The 23,328-nt window shown below is 37.0% G+C and overlaps 1 long non-coding RNA gene across 1 annotated transcript in view; it reads left to right on the forward strand.

Annotated features, from left to right (window-relative positions):
- Positions 1-22,236, forward strand: part of LOC143682924 (uncharacterized) — a 77,244-nt gene extending 55,008 nt beyond the window's left edge. The window contains exons 2-4 of the long non-coding RNA XR_013175365.1: positions 13,811-13,930; positions 20,240-20,308; positions 22,126-22,236. This is a non-coding gene — a long non-coding RNA (uncharacterized LOC143682924). The remainder of the gene's footprint in view (positions 1-13,810; positions 13,931-20,239; positions 20,309-22,125) is intronic.
- The last annotated feature ends 1,092 nt before the right edge of the window (positions 22,237-23,328 follow it).

Raw genomic sequence — 23,328 nt, forward strand, 5'->3', positions numbered from 1 at the left:
CTCAAGGACAATGTGAATCGCACAAATATACGTGTTGTGGGTGTCCCATAAGGAGAAGAGAAGGGAAAAGGAGGAGAAAAACTAATGGAAGAAATTATCACTGAAAATTTCCCAACTCTTATGAAAGACCTAAAATTACAGATCCAAGAAGTGCAGTGCACCCCAAAGAGATTAGACCCAAATAGGCATTCCCCAAGACACTTACTAGTTAGAATGTCAGAGTTCAAAGAGAAAGAGAGGATCTTGAAAGCAGCGAGAGAGAAGCAATCCATCACATACAGGGGAAACCCAATAAGACTATGTGTAGATTTCTCAGCCGAAACCATGGAAGCTAGAAGACAGTGGGATGATATATTTAAGTTACTAAAAGAGAAAAACTGCCAACCAAGACTCCTATATCCAGCAAAATTGTCCTTCAAAAATGAGGGAGAAATTAAAACATTCTCAGACAAAAAGTCACTGAGAGAATTTGTGACCAAGAGACCAGCTCTGCAAGAAATACTAAAGGGAGCACTAGAGTCAGATACAAAAAGAAAGAAGAGAGAGACATGGAGAAGAGTGTAGAAAGAAGGAAAGTCAGATATGATATATATAATACAAAAGGCAAAATGGTAGAGGAAAATATTATCCCAACAGTAATAACACTAAAAGTTAATGGACTGAATTCCCCAATCAAAAGACATAGACTGGCAGGATGGATTAAAAAACAGGATTCTTCTATATGCTGTCTACAGGAAACACATCTTAGACCCAAAGATAAATATAGGTTGAAAGTGAAGGGTTGGGAAAAGATATTTCATGCAAATAACAACCAGAAAAGAGCAGGAGTGGCTATACTAATATCCAACAAATTAGACTTCAAATGTAAAACAGTTAAAAGAGACAAAGAAGAACACTATATACTAATAAAAGGAACAATTAAACAAGAAGACATAATAATCATAAATATTTATGCACCGAACCAGAATGCTCCAAAATACGTGAGGAATACACTGCAAACACTGAAAAGGGAAATAGACACATATACCATAATAGTTGGAGACTTCAATTCACCGCTCTCATCAATGGACAGAACATCTAGACAGAGGATCAATAAAGAAATAGAGAATCTGAATATTACTATAAATGAGCAAGACTTAACAGACATTTATAGGACATTACATCCCACAACAGCAGGATACACCTTTTTCTCAAGTGCTCATGGATCATTCTCAAAGATAGACCATATGCTGGGTCACAAAGCAAGTCTTAACAAATTTAAAAAGATTGAAATCATACACAACACTTTCTCGGATCATAAAGGAATGAAGTTGGAAATCAATAATAGGTGGAGTGCCAGAAAATTCACAAATACATGGAGGCTCAACAACACACTCTTCTTAAACAACCAGTGGGTCAAAGAAGAAATTGCAAGAGAAATTAGTAAATACCTCGAGGTGAATGAAAATGAAAACACAACATATCAAAACTTATGGGACGCAGCAAAGGCAGTGCTAAGAGGGAAATTTATTGCCCTAAATGCCTTTATCAGAAAAGAAGAAAAGGCAAAAATGCAGGAATTAACTATCCACTTGGAAGAACTGGAGAAAGAACAGCAAACTAATCCCAAAGCAAGCAAAAGGAAAGAAATAACAAAGATTAGAGCAGAAATAAATGAAATTGAAAACATGAAAACAATAGAGAAAATCAATAAGACCAGAAGTTGGTTCTATGAGAAAATCAATAAGATTGATGGGCCATTAGCAAGATTGACAAAAAGAAGAAGAGAGAGGATGCAAATAAATAAGATCAGAAATGGAAGAGGAGACATAACTACTGACCTCACAGAAGTGAAGGAGGTAATAACAGGATACTATGAACAACTTTACGCTAATAAATACAACAACTTAGATGAAATGGACAGGTTCCTGGAAAGACATGAACAACCAACTTTGACTCAAGAAGAAATAGATGACCTCAACAAACCAATCACAAGTAAAGAGATTGAATTAGTCATTCAAAAGCTCCCTAAAAAGAAAAGTCCAGGACCAGACGGCTTCACGTGTGAATTCTATCAAACATTCCAGAAAGAATTAGTACCAACTCTCCTCAAACTCTTCAAAATAATCAAAGTGGAGGGAAAACTACTTAATTCATTCTGTGAAGCCAACATCACCCTCATACAAAAACCAGGCAAAGATATTACAAAAAAAGAAAACTACAGACCAATCTCTCTAATGAATATAGATGCAAAAATCCTCAATAAAATTCTTGCAAATCGTATCCAACAACACATTAAAAGAATTATACATCATGACCAAGTAGGATTCATCCCAGGTATGCAAGGATGGTTCAACATAAGAAAATCAATTAATGTAATACACCACATCAACAAATCAAAGCAGAAAAATCACATGATCATCTCAATTGATGCAGAGAAGGCATTTGACAAGATTCAACATCCTTTCCTGCTGAACACACTTCAAAAGATAGGAATACAAGGGAACTTCCTTAAAATGATAGAGGGAATATGTGAAAAACCCACAGCTAATATCATCCTCAATGGGGAAAAATTGAAAACTTTCCCCCTAAGATCAGGAACAAGACAAGGATGTCCACTATCACCACTGTTATTCAACATTGTGTTGGATGTTCTAGCCAAAGCAATTAGACAAGAAAAAGAAATACAAGGCATCAAAATTGGAAAGGAAGAAGTAAAACTATCACTGTTTGCAGACGATATGATACTATTCGTCGAAAACCCGGAAAAATCCACAGCAAAACTACTAGAGATAATAAATGAGTACAGCAAAGTAGCAGACTACAAGATCAACATTCAAAAATCTGTAGCATTTCTATACACTAGTAATGAACAAGCTGAGGGGGAAATCAAGAAACGAATCCCATTTACAATCGCAACTAAAAGAGTAAAATACCTAGGAATAAATTTAACCAAAGAGACAAAAAACCTATATAAAGAAAACTACAAAAAACTGCTAAAAGAAATCACAGAAGACCTAAATAGATGGAAGGGCATACCGTGTTCATGGATTGGAAGACTAAATATAATTAAGATGTCAATCCTACCTAAACTGATCTACAGATTCAATGCAATACCAATCAAAATCCCAACAACTTATTTTTCAGAAATAGAAAAACCAATAAGCAAATTTATCTGGAAGGGAAGGGTGCCCCGAATTGCTAAAAACATCTTGAGGAAAAAAAACGAAGCTGGAGGTCTCGCGATGCCGGACTTGAAGGCATATTATGAAGCCACAGTGGTCAAAACAGCATGGTATTGGCATAAAGATAGATATATAGACCAATGGAATTGAATAGAGTGCTCAGATATAGATCCTCTCATCTATGGACATTTGATCTTTGATAAGGCAGTCAAGTCAACTCACCCGGGACAGAACAGTCTCTTCAATAAATGGTGCCTAGAAAACTGGATATCCATATGTAAAAGAATGAAAGAAGACCCGTATCTCACACCGTATACAAAAGTTAACTCAAAATGGATCAAAGATCTAAACATTAGGTCTAAGACCATAAAACAGTCAGAGTAAAATGTAGGGAGATATCTTATGAATCTTACAACTGGAGGCGGTTTTATGGACCTTAAACCTAAAGCAAGAGCACTGAAGAAAGAAATAAATAAATGGGAGCTCCTCAAAATTAAACACTTTTGTGCATCAAAGAACTTCATCAAGAAAGTAGAAAGACAGCCTACACAATGGGAGATAATATTTGGAAATGACATATCAGATAAAGTTCTAGTATCCAGAATTTATAAAGAGATTGTTCAACTCAACAACAAAAAGACAGCCAATCCAATTACAAAATGGGAAAAAGACTTGAACAGACACCTACCAGAAGAGGAAATACGGATGGCCAAGAGGCACATGAAGAGATGCTCAATGTCCCTGGCCATTAGAGAAATGCAAATCAAAACCACAATGAGATATCATCTCACACCCACCAGAATGGCCATTATCAACAAAACAGAAAATGACAAGTGCTGGAGAGGATGCGGAGAAAGAGGCACACTTATCCACTGTTGGTGGGAATGTCAAAGGGTGCAACCACTGTGGAAGGCAGTTTGGCGGTTCCTCAAAAAGCTGAATATAGAATTGCCATACGACCCAGCAATACCATTGCTAGGTATCTACTCAAAGGACTTAAGGGCAAAGACACAAACGGACATTTGCACACCAATGTTTATAGCAGCGTTATTTACAATTGCAAAGAGATGGAAACAGCCAAAATGTCCCTCAACAGAAGAATGGCTAAACAAACTGTGGTATATACATACGATGGAATATTATGCAGCTTTAAGACAAGATAAACTTATGAAGCATGTAATAACATGGATGGACCTAGAGAACATTATGCTGAGTGAGTCCAGCCAAAAACTAAAGGACAAATACTGTATGGTCCCACTGATGTGAACGGACATTTGAGAATAAACTTGAAATATGTCATTGGTAACAGAGTCCAGCAGGAGTTAGAAACAGGGTAAGATAATGAGTAATTGAAGCTGAAGGGATACAGACTGTGCAACAGGACTAGATACAAAAACTCAAAAATGGACAGCACAGTAATATCTAATTGTAAATTAATCATGTTAAAACACTGAATGAAGCTGCATCTGAGCTATAGGGTTTTTTTTTTTTTTACTATTATTACTACTTTTATTTCTTTTCTCTATATTAACATTTTATATCTTTTTCTGTTGTGTTGCTAGTTCCTCTAAACTGATGCAAATGTACTAAGAAATGATGATCATGCATCTATGTGATGATGTTAAGAATTACTGAGTGCATATGTAGAATGGTATGATTTCTAAATGTTGTGTTAATTTCTTTTTTTTTCTTTCCATTAATAAAAAAAATAATAATAAAATAAAAAATAAATAAAAATAAAAAAACAGAAAAAAAAAGAAAAAGGCAGTGTGAGATTGGAAAACGTAGAATAAAACTGTCATTATTTGAAGATGGACTGATTGTGTATGTTCTAGTTTGTTAGCTGTGGAATGCAACATACCAGAGACAGATTGGCTTTCAATAAAAGGGGATTTATTTAGTTGACGTATAGTTCTTCAGAGGAAAGGCAGCTGACTTTCAACTGATGTTTTTTCTTACATGGGAAGGCACAGGGTGATCTCTGATGGCCTTCTCTCCAGGCCTCTGGGTTCCAACAACTTTCCCGGGGATGATTCCTTTCTGCATCTCCAAAGGCCTGGGCTGAGCTGCGAGTCCTGAGATGAGGTGTGCCTAGCTGCTTGGGCTGTGCTACACTGAGCTCTCTCATTTATGCACCAGCCAATTAAATCAAACATCATTCATTGTAGCAGGCACGCCTCTTAGCCAACTGCAGATGTAATCAGGAACAGATGAGGTTCATATGCCATTGGCTCATGTCCACAGAAATAGAACTAGGCTCCTTCACCTGGCCAAGTTGACACCTGAATCTAACTACTGCAGTGTGCAAAGTCCAAAAGATTTAGACAAGAACTAGTGAAATTAACAAGTGAATATAACAAGGTATTGGATACAAAGTCAGTATACAGAAATACCTATATGTCAGCCTAAAGAGGAAAAAAAGTAGAAAATGGAAATTTAAATATGATGCCATTTACAGCAGCACCAGAAAACATTATATACCTAGGAACAAGCTGAATGAAATACATACACAACCTCTACACAGAAAAGAATGAAAGATTTCTGAGAGAAAATAAAGAAGACTTTAATTTATGCAAAGACGTACCATCTTCATGGAAGTAAAGATTCAGTACTGTGAAGATGTCAGTTCTCTCCAAATTTGTCTGTAGAAAACTTATCAAAGAAATTCCAACCAAAATCCTAGTACTGTTTTAATGTAAATTGACAAGATGATTGTTGGGGATTGAATCCTGTTCCCCATAAAGGTTTCTCATGCTAAAGTCCTCATCCAGGTCCTGTGTGTGAACTCTTTTGTGAATAGGAACTTTGACAATGTTATAATTATTAGTTAAGGTATGGATTCATTTGTGAATAGGATCTTCAAAAACTCTATTTAGATGAGGCCAAATTGAATCAGGCAGACCCCAAAGCAGAAGGCTAAAGTCCTTATAAGCATAGGAAATTAGACATGGAAGGAGAAGCCAAAAGTAGAATAAACCAGAGAGACTGCCATGTGATGGAAGATTGCCATGTGATGGTAGATTGCCATCAACAGATCACTATAGATTTTGGAGAAAGCATGGCCTTGTGATACCCTGATTTTGGACTTCTAGACTACCAAACTTTGAACCAATAAGTTCCTCTTATTTAAGCCAACCAGTGGGCGGTTTTTGCAGTAACAGATCTGGAAAACTAGGGCAGTGATGTTAAAATTTATATCAAACTATAAATGACCAATAATAGTGAAAATAAGTTAGAAAAAGAAGAACAATGCTGGAGGATAGCAACACATAGAATGAGGCTATATTAATTAAGCCAGTGAGGCATTGCTGGAAGAATAGAAAAATAAACCAATGTAACTAAGTCCAGAAACAGCCCACATATAAATTGTCACATGATGTCACAATAGATAAAGGATAACCTTGTGAATAAATTATGATGAATTACAGAAAACTAAATAATTTCTGATTTCTTGAAGATCTAAATGTGAAAAGTAAAACAATGCTTTTAGAAAAAAATAAGAATGGCGTCCAATAAAATTAATATCTATATCATATTAATATATAGCATGATATTGTGGTATATATTAAGCCCAAGAACTTCTGTTTCTCAAAAGACATTATTAAGAGTGAGAAAGGTGGTCACATACTTGGAGAAGATATTTGCAATGTGTATATACAATAATACACTCATATAAAAAATCAATAACTCCTAAAAATCAATAAGGAAAACATAGCCCAGTAGAAAATTGGTCAGGATATTATTGAATAAAAATGTCACAAGAGAGTATACCCAAATGTACAATAAATATAAAAAGAGAGACTCAACTTTACTAGTTGTCAGGGGAATGCAAATTGAAGTTGCTTTTGTTTAAGCCAACCAGTTGGGTACCTTATAGAGCCAACAGAATGACTGAAATGAAATACCATGACTTGGCTTGGATACAGACTTCTCAGAACTCTCATTTTACTGCTATGGGAGTATAAATTATTACCACCCCTTTAACAAACACTTTAGTAGTATTTATGAAAATTGAACATATACATGTTCTTTGATGTAGCAATTTTATTCCTGGCCACTCATTCAAGTTAAATGCTCGTGCATTTTCACCAAAAGATATGTGTACGAATGATTATAGCAACACTGTACTATTTGCAAAGTGGAAACCACCAAATTTCCACCAGTAGTGAAATGGATAAATACATTGGAGCAATGTAACACTTTGGATTCTGAAACAGCAATGAGAATGAATGAACTGTAACTACACAAAATATGGATAGGTCTTTAAAGTAAAATGTTGAACAAAAGAAGCCAGTCACAAAAAGTACACATATATCACTGCATTTATTTAAAGTACAAAAAGCAAGTGCTGGAAGTCAAGATAGTCGTTAACTTTGATGGTGTAATGACTGGATGGGAAATAAAAGGTTTTTCTGGAGTACTGATAATTTTCTCTTTCCTGATCTGGGGAGCTATTATAAGGATGCATTCTGTATGTAATATGTACTGCTAATTTGTATATTTTTCTTTGTTTATGTTATAAAATTTTTTAAAATCTTGGATTTAATGAGATTAAAAATACTGTGGATTTTCATGAGAAATTCCATTTATGCTAAAGTCTATTTCTTTCATTATTTATTACTTTCATTATTTACTTACTTACTAGATAAGGTATTTCCTGTGGATCTTATTTGACAAAATGATTGAGAATAAACCTTAATGGCTCTATTTCCATACAGAGGAGTTGACTCTACAGAGATATAGCTACAAGGCTGGCAAGACAAATTCACGCAGAGTGGAGAATGACCATACAAGGACTGAAAACATATGGTGACTTAGAAGTTGACTTCGTTGGTGTCTTCTGGGGTACACCACCAAGTCTGGCCATTGTCAAATGTGGTAGGAAGCTGGATTTATTTATATTGGGTGTTCTTCCTGCTCCCTATCTTTTCCTCATTCTGTTTACCCCCTCCTCACCATCCATAAATTGCTCCTGCCCTTACATTGCCCACTCTGAGACCCCACCAAAGCTTTTCTTTCTCAAAAGTATGTCTAGTTTATTTATTCCATTTTTCCTCCATCAAATATGCTAATCCATAGGAAGAAATATGTTGAAATTAACTCGTTATTTCATGTTGAGGTGTGAATGATTGATAACCTAAAGAAAGATCTTAAAAACTCAATAATCTTTAACTGGCATGACTGGGAGGAGAGAGTATTTTAAGAGTCTTTGCAGGGCCTCTTATTTTCTCTAAGGAGACTCTTAGAAACTTTGCTTCAGATACAATAAAATAGTAACCAGTAACTTAATGTCTTAATTCTGAAAGAGCCTTATATACAAAAGTGATTTGTAAATGTATTCAGCTATTATAAATCTATATTTGTATTATATATCATCATAACCATCCACCGTTTTCATGCAGAAGATTGTATTTGTTTTTCCACCTGGAACCAATCACAGCAAACGCATGCCCAGTTAGGTTTGTGGGGGATAAAGGGTTAACATGGAGTCTGTCACCTTCTTGACTCCTCAAAAATGCCCGAGGCCATTTGATTACAACTTGAAGACCATACAAGTATTGACTAATGAAATTGTGAGCTAGAAGATATATGGGGGTTGCGTGTTGTTGTGTACTGATTATTGACTTAGCGATGCATTTAAAAGCTTGCACTTAACGGATTCTGTTCATTGTAAGAAAACAGGCAATATATGGACCTCACAGATACACCAAAGAATCAAACTCAGGCAGCCAGAACAAAGCTAGGCGACTAGCTTGATATCGAGTACACAATATCCCAAAACGAAAGGGTTCCCTTTAGCTGAACTTTCACTCGGTGCACCTGTCATATCTTTTGATAATCATCAGCAAAGCCTGGTGATGGGTAAGTCTTGTGTTTTGGGACAAGTTATTTGATGATCCTAACCTTGCGATTACAGGATCTGTGTAAAAAATATTGAGACAGAAAAGACATCCCATTCTATATTTAAGTATAAACCACAAACACCAGGGATAATTATATAAATGACAGAGTAAGGATTTTGGAGCTGGAGTTAGGCTTGGATCCCATTTTTGTAATTAATTTGTGTGTACATTTCAGCAAGTTACTTATCTCTCTGAATCACAGTTTTCCCAACAGCAAGGAAAGGACATATTACTAATTCTAATAGCCTATGGCAATTAAATGGTATAGTTTATTCATGGTATCTTTAAAGTTTCAAGAAATAGTAGATTCTCAAAATATGAAATTTCCTCCTTCCCTTTTTTTCCTCACAGGTCATACTTAGTCTTTTCTGGCGCTTCTGTTACACATGTGTACACATAAATGTGCCAATTATGTACTTTCTTACATAAGTATATGCACCAACATTTAGTGTGAGGGATTTGGTAAGTATAAAAAATAATATAAAAATAGGTAGGTATTTGATTCCCGGATCATGCGCCACCACCCCCCCCCCCCAAAAAAAAAACAGGTTGGTAGACAGAAAATGACAGTTTTCCCTAAAATGTGAGAATGAGTGATGAGGAGTAAAGCCTAGAGACAAAGGCTTAATACTAAGCAAAGAATCAAGCTTTTAAATTATAGTATAGAAGCCACCTAAGGTGTATTTTGGAAAGATAGACCTAAGTTTTCATTTGGAATTATTTTAAATTGTGCACTCCATCCATTTTCACAGACATCTTATTTGTAGTTTATATGCTAATCTCACACCTCTGACCATCTCTGTGTAACTTGGGAGAACCCACTGCCCATAGTGACCTTTTAAGTGCCTGTCATACAACTATAGTGTGGGAGTTTTGAAATGAATAATGTTGCTGGCTGCTATTCACAGGAAATAGAAAATGTCAGCAAGATATGGAAAGATGGTTATTGATGTTTTTGATGGTTTCCTTTTATTTCTTTCTCTTTTTTTTTTGAAAGAATTTTTTTTGCCAGCATAACTTCTAGAAATATTGTAATCTAAAAATCATAGTCGTATAATTGTCTAGTGGTATGAGATATTTACAATTTTATGTATGTTCATATTTAAATGTTTTGTTCTTTCCAATTATACTTTTATCCATATTATATAGATTGGAGTATTTTTAGATAACTCCTTTTGTTTTAAAGCTCAGTTTAAGTAACTTAATGAGGTCTTGATTTTGGCTGATATAGTGGAAATTTCTACTTGAGCCCAAACTGTATCCATATCTGGGAATCAGACACATTTGGGCATTTATAGAAAATAGGTGGGACAATCACATGAAAGTCCATTTTCACTGAAGCTAACTCATCTCAAGAGAGGAAGGGAAAAAGTATGAAAAGACTGACCCAATAAGAAAACTTAAAGGGTGAATTCTTCCCTATGTAATGGTGGATTATTATGTAACTTTGGCATTTTGAAGACTCTCCTCCTTTGGTGGAGACAGTTGACTCCTGAAGATTATGGTGGTTCCCAGTGATATTGTGTGGAAGAGGTTTTGTTGGTGGAAACCTGTGACAATTTCTATGGGAAATTTGGGTAGGTAGAGTTTGGGAGCACTCTGCAAGGGGCCTGAGATTCTTCATAAGCAGCGGTGGGGAAATGCTGATCAACTTCAGGTCATTACTATCAATGAAACCTATGTCATATGCCTGATTATGCACAGAAATATTTCATGCTAACAAGGACCACCACGAGTCTAATAAGAGCTAATTACACCTCAATGTTAGGCTCTCCTGGGTAGACTGGGCTGCCCACACTGAGCAGGCCCCAGTGGTACATCCTAAAAACCTATAACATGTTTTGTATTCATTGAGCTCATTCAAGAGATTAATCTAGAGTTAACACCTAACAGTTAGTCAATAATAATATTTATTGACTAGACAGTAACTCAAAGCTGTACGAAGGAATAAAATCTTTCTTTACTATGTGAGTAAATGCAAATGCCAGAAATTATGGCATTTCTCATTTGTAATGCTGTCTTTTATTTTTTATAGGGCTTAATCTTCAAATGCATAAAAATAAGCACAAATCTTTGGTACTGGGCACACAGCATAAAGGTGTAATTTGTGACAAGGAAAACATAAAGGAGAGAGGGAGTGATAGAGCAACAGGGTGTGTAGGCTATTGAGGTTAAATTGCTATCAATATAAACAAAATTATAATAGGTTTAGGAGGTTAACTGTAATCCCTATGGTAACTGTAAAGAAAATACATAAATCATTTACACAAAAGGAAATGGGAAGTGATTTAAAATGGCTCATTATATAGGTCATCTACGCACAAAGGCAGGCAGTAATAGGGAAAAGAAGGGACAAAAAAGATGCAGGGTCAAAAAAGGCACAAGACAAAAATCAATGAGAAAAATGGCAGAAGTAAATCTGGCCTCATCTGAAACGACCTTAAATTAATTGATTAAATTATCTAATAAAAGTGTAGAGAGTGTGGCAGAACGGGTAAAGAAGCATTACCAAACTCTATGCTTTTTTACAAAAGACTCAACTTATATTCAAAGACATGAGCAGGCTGAATGGCGACAAATAAATGAATATTCCAAAGAGAGCTGGGGTGGCAATATTAATATCAGAAAAAATAGAAAATAAATTTTAAAAATGCTTTCTGAGACAAAGGAGAACACTATATAGAGATAAAAGGATCAATTCAGCAAGAAGATATAAAAATTACAACAACATGTACTTAACAATAAATCCCCTAAATATTTGAAGCAACCATTGGCAGAATTGAAGGGATAAATAGACAGTTCTACAATAATAGGTGGACATTTCATTATACCATTTTCAGTACTTGATAAAACATTGAGACAGAAGATCAACAGAGAAATAGAAGACTTGAACAACATCATAAACCAACCAGATTTCATATATATGTATACAGATATATATATGTATACATCACTTTACCTAGCAACAGCAGAATACACATTCAATTTAAGAGCAGATGGGTCATTCTCAAGGATAGACAATATGTTAAGGAACAAGAGGTGTCTCAAATTTAGAAATATTGAAACATTACAAAATAACCACTCCGACTGTACTAGAGTGACACTATAAATCAGTAACAGAAGAAAAACTTGAAACGTACAAATATATGGAAATTAAACAACACACTCTTAAAGAACCAGTAGGTTAAAGAAAAAATTAAAAGAGAAAATAGAAAATACCTAGAGATGTATGAAAATGAAGACAAAACAATAGCGCTCATGGGTTATAGAAAGGCAGTGCTCACAGAGAAAGGTGTAAGGATGAATGACCAAATTATAAAAGCAGATCTCAAATTAATAGCCTCACTTCACATCTCGAAGAACTAGAAAAGGAAGAGCAAAGTAAGCCCAATGTTAGCAGAAAGAAGGAGAAAGATTAGAGTGGTGATAAATGAAATGGAATGTAGAAAAACAATTGAGAGAGTCAGCAAAACAAAAAGTTGGTTGTTTCAAAAATTAATGAAACTGACAAACCTTTAGTTAGTCTGACAAAGAAAAAAAGATGCAAATGACCAAAATCAGAAACAAGATTGGTGATTTTATTACTTAGTACTTACTTTACAGAAATAAAAAGGATTATAATATTACTATGTACAATTTTAATCCAGCAAATGCAAAAATATAGACAAAATGGAAAATTCCTAGAAATAGGCAAAATATCTAAGTTGAATCAAGAAGAAACATAAAGCTTTAGCACCTATAACAAGACAGAAACTAGAATTCTAGTGCTTTGCTGAAGGAATTGTAAAATGGTACAGCCACTGTGAAAAAGAATATGGCAGTTCCTAAATACAGAATTACCATATGACCCAGCAATTCCACTTCTAGGTATGGACCCAAAGAAAGTGAAAACGGGTCTCAGACACATACCTGTATACCAATACTTATAGCAGCTTTATTAACAATAGTCAAAAGGTGAAAACAATCCAAGCATCTATCAACAAATGAATGAACATGCTACATACAGATGATGGAATATTACTTGACCATATGAAAGAGTGAAGTTCTGAGACATTCTGCAAAATGGAAGAACTTTGAAAACATTATGCTCAGTGAAATGATCAAGACATGTAAGAAGAAATATTGCATGATGTCACTTATGAGAATTGTCTGGAAATAGTTAATCCACAAGAGATAGAAAGTAGATTAGAGGTTACCAGGGGATGGGGTGGGGGCATGTATAAGGGTGTGTATGTTTGTTAGATATGAGGTGTGTGTAAATAACATTTTTAAAATATTTATTTGAAGTCCCAAGTCTGAGGAAAAGTGGAATCCTCATGCTTTATTGACAGGTTTATGAATGATAAGTTTATAAATTACAGCCCATTACAGAGAATGCTTGCTGGGAATAATTGTAAAATGATTTTCTGGAATGTGGAACTATCTTTTATTCAAAGAAAGTAATGTGCCTGTCCCAGGAAAAATAATCTTTATTTCTTTTCTTCTTAAATGAATTTAATTTCATTATCCATGCTAAATTATGGGTAAAAAAGATGGCTGAGGTGTTTAAACGATATAAGTCTTTCAGAAAGCCATTTTTTTTTTTTTTTTGAGGTCAGGCAATTCTTAAGGATTCCTGTATGATTTGTAGGAGGTAGAATATGCCAGTAAGAAATTTGCATATACTGATATTGTGTTTTCATTATATTAGCACAGTCTTTCCTTCAAATAAAATCATTGGATTAATGCTCGCTGTCCATGCAGGAGACCCAGGTTCAATTCTCGGATTGTGCACACCCCCCATAAAACAGAACAAGCAAAAACATTGGACTGACTGTCCCTCAGCAGGCCTGTCTCAACTTCCTTCTGTGAACCACCACTAAGGTAGGTCTCTTTACCTGGCTGACCGCAACTCAGACCTTTTGCCTTAACACTGTTATTAACCCTTGTTCTTAACTGTTCTAGGCTGCTGACTGTAGTCCTGGAATTCATGTCTGGGTGGTCCTTGTCAACTGATTTGTTTCCCTCCTAAATTTAGGATTCACACCCAAGACTATGTGTCCTTAAGGTCCATGGGACTTTTCACTGATCGCAGCACACTCAACATCTCTCTTTCCTGAGAGCACCAACCATCATAGCAAGGAAAGTTGTGGGTATAGACTGAACAGGTTTTGGAAGTCCACGTGTGACGTGGTAATGCCAGGACAGGTAAAGGTGGTATGGCTTGGACAGTCCAAGAAACAGAACTGCTCTAGGTCACTTAGCTAGTCAGTGATAGACCTGGGAACCAAGCCGTATGAGATTGCTTTGTAATCTTCTCTTGACTTTACTGGGTCTCTCCTGAACTGTGTTCGATAAGAGAAGAAATGGCAGGCACCACACTCTTTTTCCTTCTATCCCAGGCCCTAGTTGATGCCTGGAACAGGGTAAGGCTTGATAAGTGTTTGTTGAATGCACTAATGAGAGAAGAATGACTGCTTACAACAAAATCTTTGTTTCTTCTCAATGTCATGCCCTTCTTAAAAGGTCATATACACTAGTTTGAAAGTATACATCCCTTTGCAGGGAAGTGCTAAGGCAGGGAATGTATGACAGTAACTATGTGTACATACAAAATGGAAATGTAATGGCCTTCTTTCTGTTTAGAAAGGCAGAATTTAACAAACAGCTGCAATTTGAGTGCTTCCAGTCCAGCAGTTTTCTCTCTGTAGGAGATGAAGGCTTGACTTCACCTTTGGTGCACAGCATCCCTTTCTTCTAGGAAAATTACCCCCGTGAGCACAAATGTTGGGCAAAGACCCCCTTTACATGGAGAAGACTGAGGCTTTAGGCAGTAAACTGCTCCCTCTGACAGTCTCTGATACACAGACTTCATCTCTACATATTTATTTCCCTTGATAAGTGTCCTTTCTTGAGTTTTTTTTTTTTTTTTTTTTTTAATTTATAGAGTTTATAGGTTGTTCTCAGAGTGCCAGGCCCTCTACACGCCTTTGGAGTGGTTGATCGGGGAGTAGGGATGGGACACGTCAGGACTGCAGGAGGGCCCGTCGGGCGCACGCTAGCCTGGAAGCGCCCCTGAAACCAGGCCTGCTGCCCGGCGGTGGGCTGTCGGTGGGCAGCCCAGACTTCAGGATTGAATTCAACTGGCTCCTCAAACTGGTGGAACACAGGACGGTACAATCAGGCAACAGGGTTTTTCCCCCAAGAACAATCTTTCCAGCCCCCTTCCAGCATTTTAGGAAGATTCCATTACCTTCCGGTCATTTTCAGATATTAAAAGCTATAATCCAGTCTCAATAAAAGGTTTAATTTTATTTACATGTTAATGCTTCTCTCTTTTGCTCAACTAAAATTTAAGAAAGGGCTTGAGAACAGAAGTGGGAAAGAGAATGAGAATGAGAGAACGAGCGAGTGAGCGAGCGAGAGAGAGTGAGAGATAATAACCTAGACAAGCACCTGAGAGCTCTTTGAGAAAGCACCACCTACGGGTACAGATAAATCTCCCTTTTGTATGACAATATAATGGCATTTATAACATGGCTTTAAAAAGTCAGCCAGATATTCATGGTTAGATCTTTAAAATATAACACTTGAAATTCATTTTATTCATTCTCAAACCATATCTCTGTGGCATTGTGTAAATGCATGATAATGAGAGTAGGGGGTTTCCATATCACTGCAAGTGTCTGAAATGCATGTGGGAAAGCATAAATCATAATGTCCACATCGCTGCAAAGTTGAAGTGTAGAAACTGAGCACAGGGGGGTGGTGGGCAGTGATTTAGATTGAGAGTACCCTGAAGAGAAATAAGACATGCTAATGAATATTTATGTTCCCAGTAAATATGTGAAGAATCTCTGCCATGGCTATATGGCTAAACTTGTTGTACTGAACTGAGTTTCTCTTAATGCCTCTAGGCATTAAAGAATAGAAACGCTGAAGTGTGAACACAATTCAACCGGTAGTAAAAGTCTTACGAGTACTGTAATGAGCAGTTTTTATTAGAAAATAAAAATTAATGTTAATGACATGAGGCATATAAGAACAAACTTCTGTGTTTTGCTGACAAATTACTTCTGAACAGCCCTGCTTTAGTCTGTTCATTTTATGGATAGAGGCGAATGAGGGTAGTTGGTCTACAGCCACACAGTCAGAGAGCAAGAGAACAAGAACTCAACCCGACTTTCTCTCTTTAGAGCCTGCTTTTCCCAGCCTCTGGCAAATGAGTGCCATAGAGCAAAAGAAAAGTCCTGGCAAAGTTATGGAAGGTTGCAATTCAAAAAACCGTGGACTAGATAACATGGTGAGAAAAGGCCTCTCTCAGATGGTGATATTTGAGGAAGCGAAGGAGGTGAGGAACTGAGTCACACAGATGGACATCAGGGGAGACAGAATTCCTGAGAGAAGCAAACACCTGGCCTTGTGGTGGCAACGCAGGTAGAGGGTCCCGATGCCTGGAGCACTGTGGACAGGAAGGAACAGTTAGAGATGGCAAAGGGGAGCTACAGAGAGGCCAGGTTACGTAGAGCCTCACAGGCTACCAGGAGAGCTTCGGTTTTAATTGAACGTAGCCACCCCCATTCATTTACATATTATTCAGCTGCAGAATGGAGTAGTTCTGAGAGGGTCTGAATTCTATTCCAAAAGTAATGGTTGAATGAATGAATGAATGAAACAACTCAATTTTGGTACTTTATTATATATAGTTATATTATTATGTATAACATATATAATATACATTGTTTACACACAAATGTATATAAGTAGGTGTAATACAATTTGCATATGCATTATATGTACATTAAAAGTATGTTAAATAATATATAAATAATACATAATTGTATAATCACTTTGGCTCTAACTCTCTCTTTCTCTATATATATCCATAATCAGATTCCCTTTTCTTGAGTAAATTCTAAAATAGGAACTGTGACTTATAATTTCTTTTTTACTCTTCTCCCAATTTAGCCTGGTCTAAAGTAGTCAGCAAATACTTGAGTTGACATGAAATTGTTTAAATGATATTAATTCTGAACCTATTACCCTGTTATAATCTTTTGTGTCTACATCGGATGCTTATATCAGGGACGTAGAAGACAGGTGTGATACGAACTGAAGTAAATGGTACAAATATAAACCAGTAACTTATCACAGGAGCTGCTCTTTGCATGCAGGATAAGCACCTGGTCCTTTGTGGGCTGCCATTAGGCAGGCTCACAGAGTTAATAAACTTCTTAAACTGCCTTATTAGCAAAGAGCAGCTACCCACCGGGTATAGCCATCTCAATAAACTATTGAATAAGAGCCTTCTGCTTTAGATTTGTATGCATCTTTTTCCTCAGGGATTTTGGATCAATTTTTAAAACTATGGACATTAAAGGATTAGAAACTAATATGATCAATATTACTTGAAACCATGTGGTCCCAAACTACTGTCTTTCATTGATGCTGCCTAAATTAGTATAACTCTTATTTAAAAGAGAAAATGTCATAGGTGGAATATGAGAATTCTGTATTTTATGCGTGATTTTTAAGTCAACCTGCAACTTCTCTTAAAAAAAATGAAGATGTAGACAAGAGAAATAAAATCAACTTGGAAAAAGCTAAAGCCACAAGAGGACAGCAGTGATGTTAAGTTGGAAAGTAATGGCTTTGATAATGTGTTCTGAGAGCAAAAATCTATAATAGAGTTATGTGGAGCTAGCTGTCTCTTGAATTATAATTTGTCACTGGCTGTGTGGAAATTTTAAAGTATCATAAACAATTCCTGACAACACACAAAATTAAAAGCCTTCTGTATGTTGCACAATACTCACTTATTTGTATTGGTGTGATTTACCCAATGACTCTACAAACTATATAAACGATATAGCTCATAAATGCACAAATCTTTTGCAAGGAGACATGAAATGCACAACTTTTTTATTGTATCAGCTTAAATCTGTCCTAGCTTACTACTTGGCATCTGACTGAGAATCCAAAGTCTGTGTGATAAAATGATGGAAGCTTGAATCACAATTTTCAGGGTAGAGGTTACTGAACCAATTTCTTCCTTGAGCTGCAAATGGTAATCTGCAGCTCTTCAAGTCTCCAACTCCCTTCACATAAGCATTTATGTATTTTTGACTGACTTGAACCTAGCAATTCTAATCCTGTGTCTACTCCAAATGCCTACCACATTGGTATAGTTTCCCTTTTAGTTTTATAAAAAAAACTACGGCCTAAGTACAGTTTGTGTAGCTTGCAGGAGAACACTATTCCGGTTCTCAGACTTGAAACCTAAATTGTCATCTGTGGGTCATATGTTCCCATTGTCTAATATTTGGTCTCTGCATGCAACCCTCCATAGCTTGGCCTTCAACCTAAGGCCACTTCCTTCATGGCCTACGGTGTCTGCCCATAGCCATTGAGCTACACGTCTCCCCATTCAAGTGTAGGGGCAAAGTGAGAGAACATTGCTTCTCCCAGAAGAGCAAGGCAGACTTTCCCAGAACTCTACAACAGTGGCAAGCCTTTTCTTGGAACTTCACTGACCAAAACTCAATTGACCTAATCACTGGCAAAAGGGAATCAATGGCCTGTTGAGTAATGAAAGTCAGTCCTGGAACTAATAGTAGTGTCAGTTACTTTGAGGGTCAGAAGCTAAATGGGGTGGGTTGGATAAATGAATAAAAGTGAGTTCTGTTAAGAACAAAGAAGGGGTTGGATTCTGGGTAAGTAAACAGCAGTGTGGGGTACACTGCATGAAAACAGGATCTTTCTGACACTACACCCATCCTCCTTTGGGCACAACAGGCTGCCAGAAACACTTAGCGTTCCAAGTGGAGAAATCTGGGGGTATCTCTTTGAGCATTAGGTAAAGTCCATCAATTATCTTTTCCTTCCTTAATTTTTAGTAAAATTCCTCTTCCCTCCTGTTTTCATTTAGAAAATCTTGCCCTGCATTGTCATTCATAGCTGCTTTTTCTTGACCACTTCCCAAGTGTCTATGGTGACCTTTCCTTGATTAGACGCAGCAGTTATCTTCTGTGGCTGGCTATAGGCACAAGACCCCAGAAATGTTTGACCAAAGAATGCCCGGGAGTCTTACTTAGATCCACCTTAGTCCCCTAATTCAATTTGTGCATCACAGTCTGGGGTGTGTTGACCTATAACTAACCCATTTTCATCTAAAATAGAAAAAAAATTGCTTCACAAAGGAGTTCATGTTGCATTGGACAAAATAAACTACCATCATTGCAGAGCCCTTCCTTTAAAACATCCAATAGAGAGTCAAAGAGGGCTCTAAGGAAGAATGAAAATCAATGATATTAATCATATTTTGTTTCTCCAGATGTGACTGTAACCTCTTTTATTTTCCCTTCACGTTTCAAGTTGTTATGCTTCTGACTTACTGACTGTGGTAGTTAGATTCAGTTGCCAGCTTGGCCAGGTGAAGGTACCTAGTTCTGTTGCTGTGGACATGAGTCAATGGTACATGAAACTCACCTGTTGCTCATTACATCTGCAGTCGGCTAGGAGGCATGCCTGCTGCAATGAATGATGCTTGATTTAATTGGCTGGTGCTTAAATGAGAGAGCTCAGCATACCTCACCCTCAGCACTCGCAACTCAGCCCAGGCCTTTGGAGATGCAGAAAGAAATCACCCTGGGGAAAGTTGTTGGAACCCAGAGGCCTGGAGAGAAGGCCAGGAGAGATCACCCTGTGCCTTCCTACATAAGCAAGAACCTCAGTTGAGAGTTAGCTACCTTTCCTCTGAAGAACTAACGAAATAAATCCCCTCTTATTAAAAGCCAATCTGTCTCTGGTGTGTTGCATTCTGGCAGCTAGCAAACCAGAACATTGACAAAAAGAAAATGTGAATTCTGTTGGCCTCCAGTAATGCAGACACAATTAGAGATTCAATGTTTCCACTCTTCTCTTTTGACTTATGTGTACTTTGAAAGATACTGGATATCACTTAAAGTTCCAAGGGGTGGTCATAAATTTAAGATAGCTACTTTCTCCAGAAAGTTCAGGTCTGTGTCTCTTTAGAAGAACTTGGACAAATTGCCTTGACTGACCAGTATGAGCAGGAATATTTAATCTCTTGTGCTAAATATTGTCTTTTTGTCACTATGGACTGGAACAAGTGTGATATTTCATAGCATCGTTTTTACTTGTCTGACAAAAGACAATCCTTTCCCTTCACAGGTGACATGATGCAGACTGTCACATCCAGTGAGTCACCCTTCCCCTGTGATGCCAGAGAGGAGTCCCAGGGTAAGTCACTCAACATCATGATTTTTTTTCTCGGTGCTATTTTTAATTTATACATAGTGTTAGTTTTATTCTTGAATTACTTTAAAGAGTATTCTTTAAATTCCATTTAAAAACCTTGTACTTAAAATATGTCAAACTATATTATACAGACTTTGAGAATAATACAGTCAAATAATATATTCTTATTAATTCCCCTTCCCATATAGTTCTTCTGTCCATAAATCTGAGAAGGTATCTTAATTTTGTTTTCTGTCTTTTTTTTTTTTGCATAAATTCTCCTTGAACTGTTACTTTGTTTGATTAGCCTATGGGGGAATCTGAATACTCAGTGAATGTTTTGGGAAAGTGAAGGCATTGTTTATTGAAAGGGGGCAATTTAAAGTGGAATCTGCAGTTTGAAAGCTCTAAGAGTTGTAATTTTGGATAGCGGCCAGAATTACTCTGGCATCAGCAACAGTGGGAATCATTTACTTGAATAATTTACCACCTATGCTCCCAAGTGAATGTTTAAAAGTCCTCTTTATTTTCTTCAACTTTTTACTATGGGCATTTTCAAACATACACACAAAATTAGAGAAAATAGCACAATGGATATTCATATATATCCATGACCCAGTTACAACGATTAGCAATGTTCTCCCAATGTCTTTTCAACTTTCAACCACTCTCATTTTTTACCCCTGGAGTATTTTAAAGTGAATCCCAGACCTCATGTCTTTTCACTTGTAAATAATCCTGTTTGCAGGGAGCTCTTCTTTTAATATTTAAAGTAAGGGCTTTTCTAGTTTAAAGTAAGAATTGTGCAAGAAAAACATTCAAATGAATATGATAATCACTGCTATACCCTGGATTCCAGGCCATGTGTTCATGTAGCAGAGATGGTGGAAGCCTCGGTGAGCTTCTAGTTTCCTGGAGTTTTATGTCCTTACTCAGGCGTATATTGACCATGGATTTGGGTCATTACCATTAACCTCTGTCTGCTCAGTTTCCTCATCTCTAGAGCAGATATTAAAAATGTCTTTTACCCCAGAGACAAATACTGGATTGCTATGAGGATGAAATGCCCAAAGAATGCAAAGGCGCTTTGTAAATCTCAAAGTGCACACATATGCCTGCAAAGCGCTAATGCACCTCTTACAGAGCCTTAGCATGATAAGCACCAAATAAATGTGCTAACTGAAAGCACAAGTATGCGAAAAAGGCTTTATGGAAAATATAAAGCTGAGACACTTTAACAAATATTTTACTCAACTGACATTAAATAGTCAGCTATTTAGAAGTAGCAATTAACTATACAATGTATATAGAGTATACCTTTAGAACATTGGACATTGTAGTCTTTTGTCAGAACGACCATAAGATTGACAGACATTTTTGTTTTCTCATCTGGATGCTTTATCATGTAGCAATGGCAAGAAAAATGCTGTGTTCACCACACTACTGCTTACATGGATGGTCAGGTCTTGGCCGTGTAGCTCGCAACACCAATGTTCAGGGTTTATTGATGTCTAACCTGCCCAAATGGATTTTGTCACCTGGACTCATGCTGTCCACAGGTTGTTCATGATGGCCGCCATGGGAAGTGTAAGAAATTATGTTTCCCTTTAAATGGTTATTTAAAAAGCCTTGCAAGATGCGTTTGAACTGGCTAAGTCAAACTCAGTTTAATTAAACAAAATATTATTGAGTTTGTTCTCTCTGGAGAGTACCAGTTTTGTGGCTGTGAGGGATACAAAGATAAAAATCCTACAGACACTCCCTCTAAGACCTGGCAATCCTGGCATAGAGATAAACAAGTGAAAAATGTCTGCTTCCAGATGGAATACAACAAGTCCTTTAACAGAGCTACAAATGAGCCAGGACAGAGGAGGGAGCAATTAAGTCTAGAGGAAAAGAAGAGTGGAAAGAAACAAACTGTTGAACTAGTGGGTTGCCATTTGTTTCCAAAGCTTGAGAAAATCAAATATAAGGTAATATCTTTTTTTTTTGCTCTGAGAGATCACTTTTTTAAAAAAGTAATTGCATGAAACAAGTATAAAATCTAGAGAAAGCCTCATAGATTGTTCCTGTCTTCCTTTTAATCCACAAGACAAAAGGAAGGTTGACAATATGTGTGGTCCTTGGAGTCAATAACTGAAAAAAAAATAAAACAAAGAAAAATAAAAGAGGGGTTGTATAGAGCAGGTTTTTCTAAATGTACTATATAACAACATGGAATTAAAGGGAATCCCTGAAAAAGAAGGGCCTAGAATTATACTTAACTTTGTAGGCAAAGCAGCTGCTCTCCTGATTTTTATAAGACTTACCAAATTCACATTACCCAAAGAGTACTGCAGTGGATGCTTTAGTTTTCATTTCCACTGCCACGCTCAGTTGTCTGAACCATAAATGGTTTACATCTAACAAATGGAGCTGATGAGATTTAAAGCCTCTACTTTGGCTGTGCTGGTACTATGTAACAAGATGTGTAGAACCTGAGGATTTACTTTTTCTGTCCCATATATGCCATTGGGGATCTTTGAGTGTATCACAGCAGCAGCGGAATGATGCTTTGTGGAGTTCCCATTGCTATGAAGCCACTCAACATCTGAAAGTCACGTGCTTTTCCGTTTTTGCCTAGAAGTATGCACACCACGGTGGGAAGAGGGGGCCTCTCCTGCTCTCACCCAGCTGTTCTGAGCACAGGTTCCTCTTCCAAGCCTGGAGAAGCCTTGGCTCTTTCTGGGTCTGATTCAGCGTTGTCTCCACGGCTTTCTCCCTGGGCCAGCTGGCGTCTAAGAGGAGGGCACGGGGCATGGCTGTAGGCCCGTGTCTCATGCTTCCCTGATCACACTTTCTTTGGGACTCACCCTCATCTTTCCTGAACTCCAGAATAACTTTTGGGTGACAAACAGAGCAGATTTCTCTCCCCAGCAGTCTTCACATCCCCTTTGTCCTAGACAGTGAAGGGAGGGTCACGCTTATAAACAGATAGCATCAATTGATTTCCATTCGTTGAGAATTGTGTGCCGTAATTGGTA

The sequence above is a fragment of the Tamandua tetradactyla genome, chromosome 5 (genome assembly GCF_023851605.1).
Source record: "Tamandua tetradactyla isolate mTamTet1 chromosome 5, mTamTet1.pri, whole genome shotgun sequence".
Lineage (NCBI taxonomy): Eukaryota > Metazoa > Chordata > Mammalia > Pilosa > Myrmecophagidae > Tamandua > Tamandua tetradactyla.